This window comes from Miscanthus floridulus, chromosome 8 (assembly GCF_019320115.1).
Source record: "Miscanthus floridulus cultivar M001 chromosome 8, ASM1932011v1, whole genome shotgun sequence".
In the NCBI taxonomy this organism is placed as follows: Eukaryota; Viridiplantae; Streptophyta; class Magnoliopsida; order Poales; family Poaceae; genus Miscanthus; species Miscanthus floridulus.
In genome coordinates, this window is record NC_089587.1 from 64,885,495 (window position 1) to 64,907,003 (window position 21,509).

General features: G+C 42.8%; 1 long non-coding RNA gene across 2 annotated transcripts; it reads left to right on the forward strand.

Moving 5' to 3' along the window:
- The first annotated feature begins 1,435 nt into the window (after positions 1-1,435).
- Positions 1,436-9,829, forward strand: LOC136472348 (uncharacterized). 2 transcript variants are annotated; one of them, XR_010762323.1, is made up of 4 exons: positions 1,436-1,673; positions 1,768-1,864; positions 8,467-8,638; positions 9,269-9,829. It is a non-coding gene; the product is annotated as an uncharacterized lncRNA (long non-coding RNA). The 2 variants fall into 2 exon arrangements; XR_010762324.1 differs by having other exon boundaries at positions 9,272-9,829.
- Positions 9,830-21,509: the final 11,680 nt, after the last annotated feature.

Here is a 21,509-nt window from a genome sequence, read left to right on the forward strand (position 1 = left end):
CCACACGCAGAACCAAGACTCCCGCTCGATCACGTCCGCGCTATCATGCCCCCGGCAATTTGTGGTCACCATTGCTTGTGCATCCCGCTAAACCCTAGCCAAGAAGACTAAGCACGATCGGCACCGCCGCAGCTTAGCATCTCCAATTCTCTGGACCTCCCCCATACGTGACGAAAGATGGATCCTGGCTGCCCCATCCTTCCTCGCCGCAGCAGGCATTGCTGCACTTCGCTGACACATCATACACACCGAGCTTGACCACATCAACCAGCCTGTCTAGGGATGGCAGCATACGAAGAAGGCCTCTTCTGTTTTTTTTTAACCTCGTCACCGGCACGAGGACGACGTGCAGCAGCAGCCCAGGTAGACGGAGGGTGTGGCTTCACTCGTGCTCTCAGCAACAGCGTTGCCATGCTGCCCTCAGGCCACGAAAAATAGTGAGTTCCTGATACTATAGGTACACGGTAGACTTAGTTTTTCCTTCATGTCACCTAGGTTTGTTTAGACCTGGCGCAAAGCTAACGCAAGCAACTTTCTACTGATACATCAAAATGCAATCCATCTCAACTTATTGTTTATAGAAATCTCAATTTTAACATAGAAGTAAACATGCTCTAAGCTATTTTGCTACTGAATTAGTCTCGTCTGTTACTATTTGTTAGGACTAAATGGATTTGAAAATATTTTAGGGCTCCCAATGCAAAATTGCTTCTTAACTTTTATTAATTTCTGAAAATGATTAAATCCGTCGCAATAAGCGTGGGCAAAAATTTGTACACCCGTGCAACGCACGGGCATGATTCTAATTATGTTATAGTCGTTGACGTCGGATCGGCTCTCTCTCTCAATAGGAATGCAAACACAGAAGCAAACACAAAAGAACAATTGTGAGACTATTCTTTATTGTTTTCTGGATAATTACAATGAAGAATCTCCCACGTATATATAGTCCGAATATGTCCTAGAGTTTGATAAGTGCCTACACGACAAACGGACTAGGATTAGGATTCCTCCTCCTCTTTTTATATTCCAAAGTCCGCAGGGTAATAAATTTTTTTGGCCATTTCTACGCACGTGGATTGTGGATTAGATGAATATAAAGTCTATTTTATGATCTTTGTCACCAAAATTGTGTAGATCAGGAGGAAGTTTGCAGAAAAAAATATAAACTAACATGATAAATCTAATGATGTTAAGACCCAAACAAGCAACTGCCAAAGTTAGCTTCTTCAGTATTGCATCTCAAATTCATGCTTTCCAGGCTCCACCACAAACTAGTCAAAGCATCTTGGCCCTTGCTCGGACGTCTGCGTGTTTGCCCGCCGTCGGCACACGCGTCGCCTGCTCCTTGCCCACGCGTCGTCCTCGCCTTGACCACGGGCTCGCTACCGCCAGCCGCCCAGATGAGATGCTCGAAGAGGGGTCACTTGGCGTCTTGGCCATGGCAACGTCTTGCCTCGTGCAGCCAGTGAGCACCCTTGGCCCTTCTTCCGTTGTCCCTGTGTCGCGTGCAACAGCTTGACCCAGAAGCTCGTGGGCGCGTTACGGAGCGATTAGGTGGGGGCATCAGACGATACCCTTAGATACTTTTTTAGGTGTAGAAGATTACACACTAATGATGAAGGAAAGGTTGTGGATTTATGCCGCTTGCTCTTCCTTATTTGTCTAAATTGGTAAGTATGGTAACGGAGTCCATGTGATGATTCCTCATACCAACTCATCTTTCTTCTGTCTCACTTGGCTTTATGAAACTGAGAAATGAACTAGGAATCGTGGTGCTGGCCCAAGCTGGTGTGCATCCTTGGCGTGGTTCTCCTTAACCTTCCTGCGCTCAGTCGCGATCAGTGGGACAGCTGCGCTGACAGTAAGCTACTCTTGAATGTTGGCAATTTTGTCTCACTTCACCATACATTACACACTAATGATGAAGGAAAGGTTGTGGATTTATGCCGCTTGCTCTTCCTTTAGTACCGGTACTTAATTTTGTGCTCCTGGTGTCTCCAATTCCCTATTTGTCTAAATTGGTAACAGAGTGCATGCGACCATTCCTCACACCAACTCATATTTCTTCTGTCTCACTTGGCTTTATGAAACTGAGAAATGAACTAGGAATGGTGATGCTCTGCCCCCTATATATATAGTAGCATGAGGAAGTGGTGTTATATTTACATTGCTCCCTATTTCTATACCAACCGCATCTGGAGAGACATGAGCATATGCACATCGGACATATAAAAGGGAACAACTGATCCTCACACTCTCAGTCTGACAGTCTAGAACCAATAAGAACTTTGAATCTTTCGACACATTTTATACCAGATAGCTCTCTATTAGACAGCTCCATCGAATTAAGCATTGTATATTCATCTCTGCTCTGCTTGTTGCATTTTTGTTTTTCATGTCGTTCAGGCATGTATGTCTCAACTGGATCAGTGGCTCATCTTTTGCATTAACAGTTTTGGCATATCAGTTGGTGAATATGGTCACCTTATACCACTTTGCCATAGATTGATGACCAAAGAACACACTCTAAGGCATAAGTGTACACACCTCGTGCCTGTTGGACTAAATTCTGCGCTCTTTGTTTTCACTTGCAACTACTAGCAGTTACCCGTCAGTAGATACGGTTAATGCTCCAGTTTTCCGGTGCACATAATACGTATTCAAAATCTGTAACCTGTTATCTGCAAGAGAGAAACCTGAATTTCATTTCTGGCACATTGCTTACAGCAATTGCCAAGAACTGCTGGCAATGGATCGGACAAGAAGAAAACTCCTTCAAAGCTACTGGCAGTTGCAGCGGTGCAGAACTATGTTTCAGTTTGCCAAAGAAGTTTCTGTTCACTAATCCCCTACACAACTAAGAGCTGAACCTGAACACTAAAATTTGAAATCTTAGCAACTGTATTTAGATTACACTTTCTACTATGATTACACAACTATGATTCTCTGCCATAAACCAGCAAAGATGAACACTCTGGAAAGTAAAGACTTAGTTGTTCTATTGTGCGCCCTTTCTCGAGCTATTCACCTTTATTTTGTGCTCCCAGTGTCTCCTATTTCGAGTACACCTTACTGTAAGTAGCTAATGTCGTTCATTACTCTCATCTTTCCTACTCTTCACTCACCAAAATAGATGTACCTGGCATTACAAAATGGAGAAATGAGCTAGTTATAGCAGGCAACCATGCATATATTATTAGAGCATGAGGAAGTGGGATTTATGTGCACTGCTCCATATATCTGTACTTATGGTCTATGGATGATGATTCACGAACCACTTTCTATATATGTTTTTCCAGTTCAGACACGAGCACATAGCAGCACAATGGCTAAGACCAAAAAACTACTTTTCTAATCAGATGGCAATACCACAGTGTAACATCATAACGTTTGGATGATGTTCCCTTGACGAGTGTGATTTTTTTTTTGGCACGACGCCCAAGTAATCTACTCTTGAATGTAGGCAATTTTGTCCCGCTTTGGCATACATTACAAACTAATGATGAAGGGAGTTTTGTCCCACTTTGCCATACATTACAAACTAATGATCAAAGGAAAGGAAGTTTTGTCCCGCTTTGCCATACATTACAAACTAATGATGAAGGTAAAGGTTGTGGATCTATACCCCTTACTCTTCTGACGACCCAGACTTATTTTTGTTCTCCCGGTGTCTCCAATTCCCTGTTCATCCAAACTGGTAATGGGGTCTATGTGACCATTCCTCACATCGAGCTTGTGGATTTGTGCTGCTTGCTCCACCTTTTGCTTTGGTACTTAATTTTGTGCTCCTGGTGCCTCCAATTCCCTATTTGTCTAAATTGGTAACGGAGTACATGTGACCATTCCTCACACCAACTCATGTTTCTTCTCTCTCACTTGGCTTTATGAAACTGAGAAATGAACTAGGAATCGTGGTGCTCTGCCCCCTATATATATATAGAAGCAAGAGGAAGTGGGGTTATTGTGGATTTGTGCCGCCTTTAGCTCCGTATTCGTACTTTAAATTCATTATACACATCAATTTGCTGTCCTGTATATGTAAGCCTAAAACTAAGAGCTTTGATTCCTTCAACACAGTATGTAGCAGAGAACACTATGGCAGACAACATTACTAATGTCTCTTCACTTGGACTGGTGCATTCATTGTTTTCTGAGTAGTTTCTCCAAAGAAATGAGCAAAAGGCAGTACATGGTTGTGATCACTGTGGTCTTAGTCCCTGATTGCAACTATTGCTCCTTGCATTTTATTTTTCATATCATTCATGCACTTTGATCCGGCATGAGCATGACCTGAATCGATAGCGCACAGTGTGGACCCACAACAATGCAATGTGAACCAATGCACAGAGACTCAGAAGGCGGCGGGCTGCGGGATACAATATGACGTTTATTTAGCTTATCAATATGTGCGAACACCATGTTGTAAGTGTTTCTTTGGATAAAAGAAAGAGTTTGAGTGCAAGTGATATGAAATAGCTGAAAAAAGGAGCAGCTCCTCTGTTTTGAAAGCTAAGCAAGAGGCCTTGAGCTCCTTCAAGCAAGCTCCTCCATTGTTTAGTCCTCTGCAAATTGAAATCTCTTCCATCATCCTCCAACAATTAGCTCTTGAGCAATTAAGCTCCTACGTTACTATGGGTCACAAGGCACGACCACAAGCTCCACATGAGGTTGCTAAGCCTGTGGCCATGCACTCAAGGACTCCACTAAACATCGAAGAGCGTGGATTGAGCCTGAAGGGTGACTCAAATGCAAAGAGTGGACTAATTCCTACAGTCAAGTGACTTCATTATGCTCGTAAACATGCCTTCATGTGTTGTAATAATTAGAAGATAGCCAAATCATAATAACCTGTGCTGCAAAAATGGTGTCATGATCTGTGAGTAAATACATTGTTAGCTTTTAGTTAATTCAGCAACATTGTTTTGTCTTTCATCAATTTGCCCCAATTTCTTTCAAGAGTCCCCAAAATTATCAATTGTGCATAAATTCATTGGTTTCACGCGGCACATGATTTTGTTGAATTCTTTCATAGTTTAGTACACTGTATTTCCACTTCTAATCATTAGTTACCCATCAGTAGTTCTGTTCGACCATGAAAGAATTTATCATTACACAACACCAGCTTCTTGTGTGCCCTTGGGTTCTCTACGTCCTGAATGAAAATCACAGATTGTTTACAGCAACGACTAAGAACATATGGCAACACATCCTCTTTACGAAACACAGGTTATATTCCCTGATCAAGAAAAAACACATATGGCAACACACTGGCTAAGAATGAAACTGTCTCTCTCCGGTGACAATACCACTGGTACACTCGATCTTTCTGTATCCTCCAGCCTTTTGCCCCCTAGGTACAAGAAACTGAACTTCTTCTCAACATTGTTGTCCAAGACTAGCTTGACGGATGAGTACCTCATCCAATTTTGTGAGTCATACAGTTTTTTGCGCACCCGATGTCTCCAATTCCCAGAAGTTATTACACTGTCCGTCCAAGATGGAAATGGACTTCAAACGACCATACCTCATACATATATACTCTCATGTTTCTTATCTTCTCTAACTTGGCTTTATGGAACTGAGAAATGAACAATGAATCATGCTTCCCTGTAGCATGTATGCATTAGGATGTGGTGGGGGCTATATCACACTACTCCCTATCTCTAGAAGCATGAGGAAGTTGGGCTGGCTATATTTACATTGCCCGCTATTTGTATACCAACTGCCAGTGGAGATATATACATGAGCATATATATGTACACGACTATATGCTCCCTATTTGTGTCCAACCGCCAGTGGATATACACGAGCATATATATGCACACACATATAAAAGGGAAAAACTCAACCTCACTTATTCTCTTAGTTCATTGTACATGTCAGTCTCACCGTCTGGCATCCTATTTGTCAACCTCGAACCAATAAGAACTTTGAAACCTTCGACACACTTTATACCAGACTACTCTCTGCATGTGACAACTCCATTGAATTATGTATATCATACATTCCTTTTTTTTTGTGCGAGTAACCATCATATATTCATGTCTCTGCATCACTCGATGATTAGTTTGATGCAAAGACGATTAAAAAATCTTACATCATTAGAGCCATTGTGCTTCAGTCCCCAATTGAAGTAGCTGCTTGTTGTATTTTTGTTTTTCATATCGTTCAGGCAGGTCGCATGTCTGAACGTACTGGATCAGTAATTCATCTTTTGCATCAACAAGTTTGCCTTATTAATTGGTGAATATTGGCACCTCATACCACTTCGCCATAGACTGATGACCAAAGAATGACTCAAGACATAAGAAAGTGTACACACCTCATGCCTATTGTAATAAATTCTGCGCTCTATGTTTACACTTGCAAGCAACTCTGTCAATACCAGAAGTATGGTTAATATAATATACTCCAGTTTACCATTGCACAACATCACCTAGTTGAGCGACTTTGGGTTTTCTGTCTCCTTAGTGCACAAATACATTCCAAATCTGTAACCTGTTATCTACAAGAGAGCAACCTAAATTTTGTTTCTGGCACATTAGCACATTGCTTGATTAATTTGCTGCAAAAATCTAAAAAGATTTTAGCTCCTGCTGGGTAACCGGAGTACAGTTGCATTGCAGATATAAAATTTCTCAAAAGATAAAAACATCATCATGTATTCATTTTTTTTTTTTGCCAGGATTAGGGGATTCGGGATTCTTTTCTGAGATTATATTTTTAATTTTATTAATTCATAAAATCTGAAAAATTAATGTCTTAGATTTGTTTGAGCTATTACCTCCTGCTGGGTAACTGGAGTACCACATCATTGTTCTACATCATTAGAAGCTGCTCGTTGCATTTTTTTTTCTCATGTCATTCAGGCAATTGACCCGGTAGGCAGTATGCTTGAGCTAGATCAGTGGTTCATGTTTTGCCATAGACTGATGGCGAAAGTGATAGATAAGTCTAGTGCCAAAGTACTTCTATCTTACTTTTCTACACTTTTACTTTCCTTGGCTTCCAAACCTAGTATTAGGAATATGCTCAGCATCTACATTAGTGGTTAGAATATGCTGTAGCAAGTGGCGAGACCCTCTACCTATAAAAGCGGGGGTAGTGTCATCGTAAAAACTAAGCCATTGCATTTTCATTCAATCTAATCGGCCAAGGGCTAAGCTGCCCTCTGGTAGTTCCCAAATCTGAATCTGAGATCCAATCGGGCTAACAGAAAGAGCACACTTGTGACAAAAGAAACTGTACACACCTCATATCAGTTGGATGAAGTTCTGTACCATTTGGGTTAACTTATATATTCACTAGTTAGCAGCAGAGGTTAATGATACATTTTACTATTGCACAACGCCAGCTTATCGTAAGCAGCAGAGGAGTTTCCTATTGCCAGCGACTTTGGGTTTTCTGTCTCCAGAGTGAACATAAATACACATTATTATATTCATCTAAAACGTGTAATCTGTTGTGTGCATTAGGGAAACCTGAATCTCCGTTCTGATAGACAATGAGTTCTACTGCTTACGACAATGGCCAAGAACAACTCCTAAATCTAGTGGCAACAGGGCAGAGTTCTGTTTCACTTCATTGACGAAGCTTCTGTTCGCTAATTCCTAGCTAAGCTAAGTTCAAACACTAACATTGTAAATCATCTAAACTTTATCTGAAATTAAATCACACTTCCTGCAATTATTCTGTTCTTATAGATTGGACAGTAGGTATACATAGCAGTGGCTGATCTAGGATTGAAAAAAATCCAACAATTGAGGGAGTTACCGAGATGCTATGCCCACGTAGCCTCGACCCTAGTCGTGTACCTTTTCCTAACAAGATACCGCTACCACCATTACAATGAAGGATGGTTCAGTGTCAGGGAAGTGATGTGAAGATGAGCGCATAACAAATTTACAATTCAAAGGATAATTGATAATGTGATACTCAACAAGAAACTGACCATTGGTAACTAGACAATTCCTTTTCTATTATGCCTATTGGCTATGGCTACACACTCAAACTCAACACCGAACATAAACCAACCATCAGCCCAGGACCATGACTCCATGAGAGCATTGGCGGATCCAGGGGGGGGGGGGGGGGGGGGGGGGGGGGGGGCTGCAGCCCCCCCCGGGAGAGTGATTTTGCCTTGATATTACTGTAGAAAAAATGTGATTTCATCGTTAATTTTCGACATTTGTTCTAAATCTCTATTGATTAGCCCCCCCTAAGGTGCTCATCCTGGCTCCGCCACTGCATGAGAGATGCGTGCTGCGGTGCCGCTCATCGTTCCTCTCTGAGTCTTCTCAATATAGGAGGGCCATTGTGATGGGTACCGCAAACTGGGGTGTGGATAATTTGAGGTAAATACATTTAGGAGGTGGCTATCACCACAACCCAAATTGATGCATACATGATCATAGAGCACATTCGTCTTCCTTACAGGAACAGTATCTCATAGATCTTTTGCAGGTAGCCAGGAGAAGAGCAGGAGAGCCAGGGTTCACCCGATTGGCAGATCAGGCAGCTGTGGTAGTTCTCAATGGATCTGGCCTCTCCAATATATACCCAAGGTAACTTCTACCAAGTTTGAAGAAAGTGAAGTTATGCACCATCAATGAGAGATAGACTTGATGGATACAAGGTGCGTGTGCCCTCGCTGTCTGAATGTCCAACTTTATTTTGTGATCCTGGTGTCTCCTATTCCATGTAGATCGTACTGTAAGAGAGCTAATGGCGTCCATACCCACCCCTATGTTTTCTACCCTTCACTAATTAACCAAATAAAAAATGCCCTAGTTTTACAAAGTGGAGAAATGAGCACGGGAGCCAGCAAGGAAATGGGCTGTATGTACACTGCTTGCCGCCTCTGTACTTATGGATGACAGTGAGAAAAGAGCATATGAAGTTGCTATATATGTGTTCCAACTCAGAGGGGGAGGGGAGCAGCACATATGATCCTCTTCTTACCTTAGCTTCAACATTATATGCATCAGTGTGGTCCCCTGTATATCAGCCCCGAACTAAGAATTTCTTATTCATTCAACAAAGCATGTATCAGACAACACTATGCCAGACAACAATACTAAATTAACAATCTTAGACTCTCTTCAATTGAACTATACATGGTGCATGCATCGTTTGTTGATTAATTTCTCCAATACATCATTCACAGTAACAATAACTTAAATACAGATATCACTATACGTGTCATTAATTGCTGTTATTATATATTATGGCATGGATAGCTCACTATATCATTACTGATGTTCAGCAGTGAAGAAGAAACGTCATAAATAATAATAAGAGACTCCAATCCGATCCATTGGCCAAAGCTAAGCTTGTGCTCCAGCTGAACTATGAACAAGGATCTTAATCAAGTTTGAACCTAGCAGCAGCAGCAGGGGGAGGCACGGGGATTGTATAAACTCAGCAGCAGGTCCTATAACCAGGATCCTAATTAAATCATCTAGCAAGATGTCAACATGACATTCTATCTCACTGCAGTACATGGCCCATCATGAGACCGTCATGAAACCACTGTCCTCCAGGAAGTCCAAGGTTTCAAATCACTAGCAGACACCATCAAGTCCAAGGTCTCAACATGAGTGGAATACTTCAACCTCATCTGTCATGCATGCGACAAAAAACTAATGGTAATCTGATCTATGATGGTACAATGAAGATTAGCGCTAAACTTTGGATATATATCGCCATATTGGCACAATCTAGAGTAGTGCTTAACTTTTGTAATACAAAAAATTTACTTAGAGCAATGAACCATGCAACCCAACACTTGTCTGTATGGACAAGGTCATTTATTTATACACCTAATGTCCAGCTACCATTATGTTTCTATAACTGATTTTGCATATTGATGTATGGGACCTTTTGGGAAGTGGTTAATATAGTACTCTTTCTGACCCAAATTATTATTCATTTTGGCTTTGTCCTTAGTCAAATTTCTCTAAATTTAACCAAGTTTTCCAAAAAAAAAAATATAACACCTAAAATTTTAAATAATGTTCTATGAAACTAATCTTGTTCTCGGTGTTGTTACAGATATCTACAAATCTTTGTCCTTAGTCATGGAATACATCAACCTCATCTAATTAATGACAAATCTGATCAGCGGGTGTATGCCACATTCCAGATTAGTGCTAAACTTTTGATATATCGCGGTATTTACACAATCCAGATTAGTGCTAGAGCACATAGCCATGCATGCAACCTGACACTTGGCCATGGACAGGGCCGTTTATAGAACCAATGTCCAGCTACCATTACATTTCTATTACTGATTTTGCATGTTGCTGTATGAGGATTTTTGGGATGTGGTTAATATTGTACTACCTCCTTCCATTCAAAATTATTATTCACTTTGACTTTATCTCAAATAATTTCCCCAAATCTAAGTATTTCAAAAAGTATATTAACATCTAAAAGTGTAAATAATGTTCTATGAAACTAATTTTGTTCTAGATGTTGCTACATTTTTCAATAAATTTTATTAAAGTTGACGCAGGAGAAAGTAAAAGTGAAATATAATTTGGTACAAGGAACTATAGTAAACAACCTATTTATTCACTTTTTAGCTATTATAACTCTGAATTAGCATTGAATCTGTGCCAAACGAAGTTAGCCTTAGACCAATACAAACTTTTCAATCCTTCACTGCAATTTGTACCAGACAGCACATGGTCTAGCAGCGCCACTGAATTGAAAGCATCATACATTGTTATTATGTTCTGTGAAGAAGCATTATATATTCCTCTCTCTTTAATTGAAGTAAATGAGTGGTGTACGCATCGTTCACCAATTAATTTGCTACAAAATTATTAATAAAATCTTAGATCTTTAGTGAACTATTTTTTTAAGTATGTCTGAAACGAAGGAGATCGGAATCCCCACCTTTGTGAGTAAAGTTACATCGAAAAATGATATTACACATACACACAACACATAGGAGCCATGATCGAGTGGGCAGGCACGCGCATTAGGCCATGCGATTATGCAAGGAGCCGTGACAGCCATAGGAGCTGCTAGCTCGACCAAGCAATAGCCACATGGCAACATGTGGCGAAAACGTGCTATCTAGATACACAAGAAGGCAGCTGACCACACGCCAGTAGGTCCTTGTTTCTAGGACACATCCTTGAATAATTCAACTTTATTTTGTGTCCCCGGTGTCTCCGATTCCAAATATACATCTTACCACTTCTCCGAGTAGCTAAAATGGTGCCCATATATATTTACCCTCATTTCATTATATATCCCTTTCTCACTAATCAAATTCTCTAGCTACTATGCACGCCTGAGAATATGCCGTGAAATGCCATACATATATATAAGTAAACTTGGAAGTGGAGTATGTCCGTACGTGTATCAATGCTGTCTCCCTCCCTCCTTAATTAGCGAACCAATGATTCACCAATTGCATGATGAGACACCATATATTAGTCCACCAATGAACTCATGCTCTATAGGCTATTAGTATAGAGGAGTGGGGCTCTTGCTCCTCCAAAATGACTAGCTAAGTCTTCTCTGAAAACATAATTTCTTTGGGAAAACGTGTGGCGAAATGTTCATAGCGCCTGAATGCAACACTAGGCCCAAGACCAAAGTGCCACAATTGGCATCCGCACCACCTTGTAGCCCCCGCTTGGGTCACAAGCAGTCGCTAACTGCTCGGCGATTGAGGCATTGAGGACTGGCTATTTAAGTTGGTGTTGTGCTCTATAAATAGGCAGTATGGTACTAAACAACACAAAAGTTTCATGCAGTTGGCAACGGTTGTTGTTGAGCTGTGGCCGAAGGGTGAGTGAGATGGATTGGGCTAGCCAGTAGTATTTGTTTTCATAATTCTTGGGTATTGTGTGTCCACTTCCATATCCAGAAGCATGGGCCGACGAGCTGCTAGAAGACATGTTTTTATCTCTCTCTATATCCGCCCAATTCTCGAAACCTGCTCCGGCTCCTAGTTGCTTTTGTATGGAGCCATTTTTCGTCTTCCTGTTCTGTGCACTTTGTTTTCAGTTGTAATCAAGAGATATACGTGTGATTGTATTGCTCGGTGACACAATTTACCATTGCAGAAAGACTTCCTAATTGTGCAACGTTTGGCTATCTTCCTTGAGCCCGTAATATTCATCTAAAAACTATAAACTGTTGTGTGTACGAGGGTGACCATGAATTTCCTTTTTGGTAGACGATGAGTGCTACTGCTTACAGCAATGACTAAGAACTGCTTATGGAAAGTTGGCAATGGCCAAGAATAAAACTCTTTTAAATTAAATCTACTAGCAACAGCACATAGTCCTATTTCACTTTGTCTATCGTGGGCTCATGGCTAGTTGTCCATGCACTCGGTGCGCCATCCCACACATCAAGGCTTTCCACACCATGCATTAGCTAAAGACCCATTCTGTCCTGACGAGCACACCTTGAGCTACAAATTAGACGCGGACAACCCAAAGACGTGGTCATGCTCAAGAAGTTCTTCACTAGGGTGCGCCCTCTGTCTCAAGCCGCTCTTTATTTTGTGCTCCTGGTGTCTCCTATTCTGGGTAGATGATGCTCGAAGTAGCGAATTTTGCCCATATGTACGGCTACATGCATGCATGAGAAACAGAGGAAGTGGGCTGTATGTACTCGATCTGCTTCCTACCCTATACTTATGAATGTCTACAGGTGCAGGCCCAGATCAATTTGTTGAATATCCATCATTTTTGCCAAAACATTATGTATATATTATATTATATGCTATGTACATGTATAAAAAAACGAAAATGACAGGCCGTTCAGACATTAATCCACCCAAAATAAATGCTTGCCTGAAGCGTGACTCAAATGCAAACGGTCGAGTGCCTGCTTCTCCATTGCCTACAAAGCTGATTGGTAGACCAGAGAGGCGGTCCACTTTCCATGCAAAAGGACCTGCCAGTGCTTTGTAAGGTGGACTGATTCCTGCAGTAAAGTGACTATGATTCTGCTCCTAAACATGCCTTCATGTGTATGTAATACTTAGAAGATAACTGAATCATGATAGCCCTTTGCTACTAAAATGGTGTCGTGGTTTCTTGGAAAATATCTTTACTGCTCATTTTAGCTTTCACTAGTTTGGAAGTCATGATCCGTGGGTAAATATATTGCTAGTTTGTCAGCAACATATATTATTCCGTTCACATCAATTTGCTCCAGTTTTCCTCATCACTGAACATAAACCAGCCATTAGCCCATGACATTGTTCTTCAGCTTCTCAGTCTCTTGATCTTGGAGGGCTATTGTGATGGGTACTGCGAATTGGGGTGGAGCCAAATGGAGGTAAATGAATATAGGAGATGGCTATTCCCCACAATCCACAATGATGCAATGATTATAGAGCACATTCGTCTTCGCCGCGGGAACAATACTTTAGAGATCTCTTGCAAGTGACCAGGGTAAGAGCAGGAGACCAGGGTTTAGCTCATTGGCAGATCTGGCGGCTGCCATAGCTCACCGTACAGGTGGATTTGGCACCTCCGCTATAGACCCAAGGTGACTTTTTTTAATGTCACCAGGTGAGGTGTAAATGACCGCCTGAATTTTATTTGGCCCTAAACGGCACGCTTTTTGTGTTTACAAGATCTTTACAGTGTTTCTAGAACAGGAGTTTACAGGCCACTCCATGGCCTTCCTAGCTCTGTAAAGCATCAGAGAAGACTGAACACCATTGATCTGCTATCTGCTTCTTTCTTCGTGGAAATCGAGCTTGCCATTGTTCAGCTTCCTGCTTGCACGTATTGAGTAGCTGTTGGATTGACGTTCACTCCTCCCTGAAGACTAGTGCATTTCGTGTTTTTCAAAGTTGCCAGCACGACAGCGTGACAAACGCTCCGAATTGATCTTGTGGCAGGTTGCTTGGCCGGGGGAGCTTATATAGGTCTCTTACCGCGCAAAGCCTAGGGCATGGCAACGCCAATTTTGACCCAAAATTATCTGGCAATGGGGCATCCGTTGATGATGTTCTCTGGCGTTTCATCGTCTTGTCCACATACTTCACATACCTAAGTTGGCACAATATTTTTGTGCTGCATGTTGGAGTGACATCAACTGGATGAATACTCGTAAGGTAGACGAAAATTTAGTTCTCCACCATCAACTGGATGAAGACTTGATGGATCTAAGGTGCGCCCTCTATCTTTTGGTGTCCAACTTTATTTTGCCCTCCCGATGCCTCCCATTCCGAGTAAATCTCACTGTAAGAGCTATTGGCATCCACACTCATCCCTACGTTTCCTACCCTTCACTCACCAAATAAATACCCTACGTTTCCGCGCCCTGATCGAGGGCACCCAAAAGCTCCATGGTTGGTGGGCCCCCGTCGCATAGCACCATAAAAGAGAGGTGGGGGCCGGGGCACAAGGTACGTGGTTCCCCTGAGCCGCCAGACGCCCCACCGATGTTCTAACCCTATCCGATCTAAAGAGAAGGGTGCTGCCAGCGACGGGAAGCTCCACCGACTTCACCGTCGCCTCTGCAGTGCCACAACCGGGACGCTGCACCTCGCCTCGTCGTTGGGCACTGTCACTGCACTTCATCTCCGGTCGCCGCGGGGGCACTAGCTACCAAGGTACACCAACGAGATGCTTATACCTGCTAGAACTACACCTAGAGGGTTAGAAATTCCTATCATTGATACCAGAGCCAGGCTTTCTAGGGTGTAGACCTATTTTGGGTAGAAAACTAAAAAGAAATAGAAAAGACAGAGATGTAGAGGGTCCGATCCGGTTCCGATTGGAACCCTAACCCCAGTCGGGGTGAAGAAATCAGAAGAAAGAGGGTTCAATTTGACTGATTTGGATCGACCCAAACACGAACCCTAACCCTAACCTGCAAATAGTAGGCGGGGAAGATGAATAGTGGGTTCGACCAAACCCTAACCGGCCGAATCTGTGACCGAGGAAGGGGAAGAAGCAAAGAGACAGAAGGTTTGAGCCCTAACTCAAACCCCAAGCACTAACCCGAACCCTAATCCATCGGGTAAGAAGAACAGTGAGTGAAACCCTAACCCTAACCAAACCCTAATCCCCAAATCAGACAAATCCGAGAAGAACGAAGCAAGATCCAGGCAGAGAAGAAGGAGAAAGGGAGAAGAGGCCTACCTCGCCGTGCACCACGCCGCTGCCTCACCAACGCGCGAGAAGAAGGCCGAGCGAGGCAGCTACTCGTCGGTCTTGCGCGAGCTCTAGCCAAGGGCGCCTCGATGGCGGCACGCTCACCCATTGGGGAGCGCGCACGCCGGCGAGGGGTCCGGCGATGGCACCATGATCCACTGCGCTCTCGCTCTCGGTCGCTGCGCGCTGAAGTGAGAGAAGGGGAGGAAGGAGAGTGAGGCTAGGGTTAAAGGGGGCCGGCCGCGCAGGGGGAGCGAGGTCTCGCCGCCGCGAACGCCGGCGCTGCCATCTCCCTCAGGCCGTCACGGGCGGCCACTCACTCGAGAAGAAAGAGAAAGCGAAGATGAAAATGGAATTAGGGTTTCGGGGGCACCGGCCACGGCGCGCTTTTGATCACTAGAGACACGCGGATGACCGTCAATCTTAGATGAAAGGCCAGCGCTGATCGGACTGGGGTCCGACCCAGGCGGGGCGCGCGGGCGCGCGACTTTGCCGGCCCAGGCCCAGGTTGCGGCCTAGGAGGCACAGCGCGCACGTTAGCAGAGCAGGCCAGGCCGGTTTTTGCTGCTAAGCCGAGTGCACTGTAACGAATGAATTAGTTTTGTTTTCTTTTTCCAGTAAATGTTTATTTCCTAGAAAATGATTAATGGCTCAAGAAAATTAGCAAAATGATTTTTCCTGCAGGTACAAATTCACAAATTATGTTTAAGTTTCCGCTGCAAAGTTTAATGTTTATTATCTTCCAATTAAATTCAAACCAACAGGAGAATTTAATTTGAAGAGCAGTTATATTTAGTAAATTATGATTATGTTAATTCTCTAATTAAATTGAAACCAACGGGGAAATTTAATTAGAGGGGTAGTTCGTTTCTTGTTTAAGTAAGATTATGGTATTATCATTTTCTGACCAACGGTTGATGATGACAATATTATAACAAATTTAAATTTGAAGTTTAAATCTCTGAAAATTTTTACACCAACGTGGTCAATTTTCAGAGAGTAGATAAGGACCAAGAAATACTCCCGAACTAAAAGAATGTATTTCATTATTAAGTTTTCGCTGCAATAAAGTTGATTATCTTCTAATTAAATTCAAACCAACGGGAGTTATATGGATTTCAAGTTAATTTATGAGTTTTTATGCATTAATTCTATTTTCTGCTCAACAATGATATAGAATTGATGCAGAGGCACCTTATTTATTTAACCGATGAAATCACTTGGCTGTATGCCAACAGGCTGCAATGCTAGAGTATGTGAATGAAAAGGCTTGAGTCAAGCCAGTTCATGATAGTTTTTGTTAGTTTACTAATTTTCTGATTAAATTAGAACCAACGGGAAGATTTAACTAGAAAATAAAGTATAAGTGAATATTTTTGTCGTCATGACTAAGTTTTGTATAGATCTATCCCACATGGGGAGAAGTTTTGGTATAGTATTTATGATAATCAATCCTGCATGGCGGGCGAAGTTTTGTGATGAGTCACATGTTTTGTATTTCGCACAGCGAGAGAAGTTTGGGTAGCTCTTATGCTGTCCTAGTATTGATCTTGGCACAGTAGAAATGCATCGTCATGGTCAATACTAACCAAAAGATAAGAAAAGATACAAGTGTGACTTGCAAAAGCACTGCTAATGAAAGATCTCGTTGAGTTCTTAAAGTGAATTAAGGAAAGTGTACTCCTAAACGGATCCAGAAATAACTTTGTTTACGTGACACAATCTTGTGAATGAAGTAAGATAAAAGTGTCTCATCATTTATAGGCTTTCTGAATAGTTATCGAAATTATGGCAGTAAAGTTCATGCCATATTTCGAGGGGGTGAATATAAAGATTAATTAAGAAAAATACTCTTCATTAAGAGTAAGATAAAGTTTAATTAAGAAAGATACTCTTTATTAAGAGTGAGATAAAGATTAATTAAGATATATGCGGCCGTCGGATGAGTACAACGGTCACAACAATGATACCCCTAAGCAGAGAAATAGCTAAATTCCTGGACCTTTTAAAGTTCCGACAGGAAAATAGCGTAGTCATTCTCAAAGATGTTAAGGTGGTGCTTAAAGCGCCATATGAGAGTTTAACGGATTAAACCCAAAATAAGATATTTGAAGATACACTATCTTTAGAAAAGATGGGAATATCTAGGGGAGCATGTTATGTAGAGATATGTAGAGACCTAAGACTTGAAGAGAAGCGGGACTGCATGCCCACTTCAGTGATTCAAAAACAACGAATCTCTTAATACCTGTTGATGTTGTATGACTTATACAACACCTGTTGTTAGCTTTTCAAAGAAGATGAATAATGCAAACAAGGATCTTGTGATACAGGAGCCTGTAGAATCAATTGTCTCTTGGCAATGAAGAGCAACAACAGCCGCATATGAAAGCCAGTAGCTGAGGTCCCAAAAGGTCTCAAAGAATTAGTAAACCAGTTTTCTGATGACTATAAAGTCTATGTTAGTAAAGAAATTCAAATGAAGGGTGATCGCACCTCATTTGAAGAAGTCATGAGAAGCGTTTACTCGTTTAAATGGCAAGAAGCTATGAAAGTTGAAATGAATTCGATGAATACCAACGATGTTTGGGACGTAGAAGTAATTCCTAATGGAGCCAAAACAGTAGGCTGTTAATGGGTCTACATGACAAAATGTGACTCCAAAGGGAATGTAGAAAGATATAGATCACGACTTGTATCAATATGCTTTAAGCAAAAGAGAATGAATAGATTACAATGAGAGTTTTCTCTCCAGTCTTATGTAAGGATTCTTTTAGAATCATAATGGTGTTAATGGCACATTACGATTTAGAGTTACATCAGATGGATGTAAAGACGACATTTCTCAATGGGGATTTATATGAAAACGATTACATGGCACAACCCAAAGGGTTTTGTCATGGAATAAAAGAATATATGAGATGTCGCCTGTGGAAATCCATTTATGGGTTAAAAGTAAGTCTTTAGACAATAGTATTTGAAGTTGATGAAACAATGAGAAAGTTTGTGTTTTTTAAGAAAAATAAGAAGGACAATAGCGTTTATGTGAAGTTCAAGAATGGAAAATTCTTTTTCCACATCCTATGAATAGATAACATTCTACTCACTAGCAGTGATGTTAATCTGTCATTAAAGAAGAAGAAGTTTTATCCTTAAATTTTAATGTGAATGATCTTGATGAAGTGTCATTGGTTCTAGGCCATTATTAGGCCATGGGATTATGCAAGGAGCTGTGACAGCCATGGGAGCCGCTAGCTCAACCTAGCAACAGCCACACACGGCAACATGTGGAGAAAATGTGCTCTCGCTATACATAAGAAGGAAGCTTACCACACGCCAGTAGGTCCTTGCTTCACAGACACCGGGCCAACGGACAGCTTAGCTTCTTCTGCCAGGCATCCTGCTCCAGCTATCACTGGATCTGCCGCGCTTCATCCTTGAATCATTTCACTTTATGTTGTGTTCCCGGTGTCTCTGATTCCAAATACACAAGCTAAAATGGTGCCCATATATGTCTACTCTCATCTTCATTAATTATATATCCCGTTCTAACTAAACAAATTCTCTTGCTACTATGCGGGTTTGAGAATGTGATGTGAAATGCCGTACATATATATAACAAAACTTGGAAGTGGGGGATAATTCTATAGGCTATTACTATAGAGGAGTAAATGACTAGCTAATTCTTCTCTGAAAACAGAATTTCTTTGGGAAAACATGTGGCAAAATATTCATGGCGCCTCTGCACATTTTACTTATTACTAGTTATACCTATGAGAATTTAATTTAAAGATCATCCAATAATTATTAGTTATCAACTGCAGAGCTTAGGATGGGCTGCAAGCTTCTACTCTTGGGCTTTGTTGTAGTATTCTCAAATGCCCGTGAGCCATGGCTGGAATCATTCATTACTTCCTTGTTGGCCCAGCTCTGAGGGGCGTCAAACTGTGCGGTCTAAGCACTGGGCCGTCAAAGCCATGGGGCCCAGTCCCATGCATGTCTACGTACTATAGGTATAGATGGCTTCTGGCCCAACAGAGAATGGACAATGAACATTAGCGTGGCCCAACGGAAGAAGGTAAAAAGTCTTAGACCTGTGTGAGATGCCAACTGCTGATTGACGAGATCGTAACATATGGATATGTTAAGCCTCGAGATCAACGGTTCCCGACCGAAGGGACCCTCGACTGACCCCTCCAAGATCACCTGGGGGCTCGGGGGCTATACCCATCGGGTACGCTCATGCGCACCCTCCGACGAAGAAACCTGACCGAGCCTGGGCATGGCGTAGCCCCTGCTCAGGGCTCGGGGGCTCGCCTAGGCCTCAGGCTCCCGATCGACGACACGCTCGAGCTCGGACCTTGGCTCATGCCTGGCTTGCGACGCCAGCCAAGGTCCAAGCACAAGAAGACAATCCCCGAGCCAACAGGGCCCAGGGGTTCCCAGACGCCGCGCTCCGGGCGTGGCCTTGCCAGCCACTTCCGTGATCAGGTCACGTACGGGGAATGACTGAAGGGTCGAGATGACGACTAGAGGGGGGGTGAATAGTCCTTTTTAAAACTTAATCACGTTGGCTAACCGAAATAAGTGCGAAATTAAAGCTATCGGTCTAGCCAAGACTACACCCCTCTATCTATGTTCACTAACACCTTACAAAGATACTAATCAAGCAACAAAGGTGCCGGACTAGCTAGAGCTCTCCTAATCAATTCTAGAAGTAAGGTCACACAAACCTATGTCACTAGTACTTTAAGCAATAAGGGAGCTCCTACACATGCTAGTAAGCAAAAGCACAAAGCGAACTAAGCTCACTAGCAATGCTCAATAACATGACAACCAATGCCAAATTAGAGAGCGCAAATACTTAGCTACACAAACTAAACAATGTGACTAACAAGGTTACACAAACCAAATTAGCCACGTAAGGGAGCTACTTCTTTGCTACACAAGCAAGAAGGTAATTAGCAAGCTACGTAAGCTAACTAATTATTAAAGCAACAACACAAGCTCAATGTATATAAAAGTAATTGCAAGCTTGTGTAACGGGAATGCAAACCAACGGGAAGAACAAGGTTGACACAATGATTTTTCTCCCGAGGTTCACGTGTTTGCCAACACGCTAGTCCCTGTTGTGTCGACCGCTCACTTGGTGGTTCGGCGGCTAATTGGCATCACCCGCCAAGCCCGCACGTCGGGCGCCGCAAGAACCTACCCCTTGAGTGAGGGTAGCTCAATGACACGCTTTACTAAAGTTGCTCTTAGCGACTCCCGCGGGGCGAGCACAAGTGCCCCTCACAAGCACTTCTCCGGAGCGCCGCACAAGCTTCTTGCGCGCTTCGACGGAGACCACCACCAAGCCGTCTAGGAGGTGGCAACCTCCAAGAGTAACAAGCACCACCGGCTTGCAACTCGATCACCTAGTGCCACTCGATGCAACCTCACGATGCAATCGCACTAGAATCGCTCACTCACACAATCGGATGATCGCTATCAAGTATGTGTGAGATGGAGGGCTCCTAAGCACTCTCAAGCATGGACACAAAGTCCCCCAAGGTGCTCAGCACCAGCCATGGCCGAAGGCCACTTCTATTTATAGCCCCAAGGGCTAAACTAGCCGTTACCCCTTCACTGGGCAAAAGTCGGGCCGACCGGATGCTCCGGTCATGTTGATCGGACGCTGGACCTCAGCGTCCGGTCGCCCGCAGACGACTACGTGTCTCGATTCCAACGGTCACTTGACCGGATTGGACGCAGAAGCTTCAACTGACCGGACGCTGGACCTCAGTGTCCGGTCGTTTCCAGTAAGCTCCCCAAGGCGTATTTCTTTGACCGGACGCGTCCGGTCCACCTTGATCGGACACAGACCAGCGTCCGGTGCAATACCCTCGGTACTGTGCAGACCCATCAGTTTGACCGGATGCACCCTGCCAGCGTCCGGTGCTTCTAGACCCAGCGTCCAGTCAGTTGATCAATGCCAGCGTCTTAGCGATCAACTCATTTTCACTTCTAACTTCTTCACCCTTGATCCAATGAGCCAACCACAAGAATTTGCATCCGGCGCAATAGAAAATAGGCATTCCATTTTCCCGAAAGCGCTGAATCATTTCCCAAAGGATGTTAGCATGTGTATGTGTAAATATGCCAACATCACCAAGTGTAAATGTGCCAAACCCATCTCACCCCTGCAAACACCACCTCCTTTGTAAATGTGCCAACATCACCAAGTGTACACCACCATGTGTATGTGTGTTAGCTTTTCACAATCATTTCCAAAAGGATGTTAGCCACTCAACTTGCCATACCACTCGATCCTAGCGATGATGCAAAGTTAGATCACTCGAGTGGCACTAGATAACCGAT